This window comes from Fulmarus glacialis, unplaced genomic scaffold (assembly GCF_000690835.1).
Source record: "Fulmarus glacialis isolate BGI_N327 unplaced genomic scaffold, ASM69083v1 scaffold21139, whole genome shotgun sequence".
Lineage (NCBI taxonomy): Eukaryota > Metazoa > Chordata > Aves > Procellariiformes > Procellariidae > Fulmarus > Fulmarus glacialis.
In genome coordinates, this window is record NW_009235444.1 from 14,840 (window position 1) to 16,502 (window position 1,663).

The window sequence follows — 1,663 nt, forward strand, 5'->3', positions numbered from 1 at the left end:
CACGGGGAACTTTAGCAGGCTGCAGCATCTCTGAAAACAAAACGGTTTCTGTCTCCAAAAACAAAGGCAGCTTCCCAGTGACTTACAGCACTTTCTCACCATTAATTGTCATGGGCTCCGAGATAGCCACTGTGAAGCAGATCCAACCACAGCTCAGTTTCTCTATTTTCTGTGCATACACGTTTATCTCAGGCAGCCAGGCAGCCCCAGCAGTGAGCTCTAAGCATCCTCGTCTCTTGTGGGAGCATGAGCAACCTCCTCTGCACATGGACTCTCCCCAACAACTGCTGGAATAAAGGTCCTGCCTCTCCACCACGGTATAAGGGAATTGCAAAGGCCCCCGTGCGTCAGCCCTTGCTTTCGGACTGGCTCAAATCCAGCCTGGATGTAACCGAGCCTCGTTGGCATTGCACAGCCGGCCAGCGTGACCAGCAGCAGATTGCCCTGAGCGCTCCGCATCAATGTGGAAGGGCAAAGCAGGGCGACAGCACAGCCAACACAAGTACCTAGAGTGCAGAGGCAGCTTAGCATCCCCTTGCAACCCAGCCGAGCTTAGCTGGGTGAAAGTGAGGGGGTTTCGAGGCTGCAGGGTCCAACCTGATCTCTAAAGGCTGATGTCACAGCAGGTTGTATAAACGTCTTACAGAAACATCCCTTGAGAAAGTCATGCCTTTGGATTGTGTCTTGTTCTGCACGTGGAAAATTGCTCACCAGCTCTTGTGACATTGCTCTGGGCTCCCGGCCCTGCAGAGGTCTTGTCTTGGGAAATGAAAGCACTGGGTTGAAATACGAAAGCAGCCCATTACCTGGGGAAATTGAGGCCTAAGGGCAAAGTGCCAGCCTCCAAATCCACAAAACCAGTGATTGTCCCACGACTGAAAAGAAAACAGCAGGTGCACAAGGTCCCCTTTGTGCCCATGAAGTCCCCTTGCACCACAGTGCACCTCCCGTGGGGCTGGACCTCCAGGTCACCCTCATCTCACCTGTTCCGCTGAGTCTCGGGAGCTGGGGTCCCTGCTGGGACCTCACCCTCGCCACTGCTGGTGTCACGCTGCCGCATCGTCCTTCGGGAGTGTCCAGCACTTCTGCATGGCTGCTTTCACCAGCCCTGAGGAAGGGGCACCCATGGCAGAGGAGTGGCCACCCAAGCTGCCTTGGCCACTGGCCAGGCACTTTTCTTCCTGCCATTGGCAGGTGATCTCAGGCAGGTGATAACAGGGGGACCATAGCGTGGGCTGGAGCAGGGCTGGAGGGCAGGGGAGCCACCCCACGGGCTGGTGTGGGACCCCTAGGTGCACAGGGGAGCTGGGGTCAGTGGAAGAGACACGTAAGGGTGCAGGATTGGGGGTCTGCCCAGCTGGCATGGTTGGAGGGGGCAGGTGGTGGCTGCTCCAGAGGCTCTGTCCCAGGGTGCAGGATATGTGCCAGCCAGTGCAGGGTGCCAGACACGTGCTGCCCAGTGCAGGCTGCCAGGTGCAGGGGTCACTGGGTGCAAAAGGGCACAGGGGGTGATGGGGGTGTGGGGGGTGCTGGGTGCAGAAGGCACAGGACTCAGGAAGGTGCAAGGGCTGCTGGGTGCAGAGGTGCTGGGGGCACAGGGGTGCTGGATGCAGGGGTATTGGGGGTGCAGGGTGCAGTGGGTGCCGAGTGCAGAGGTGCTGGG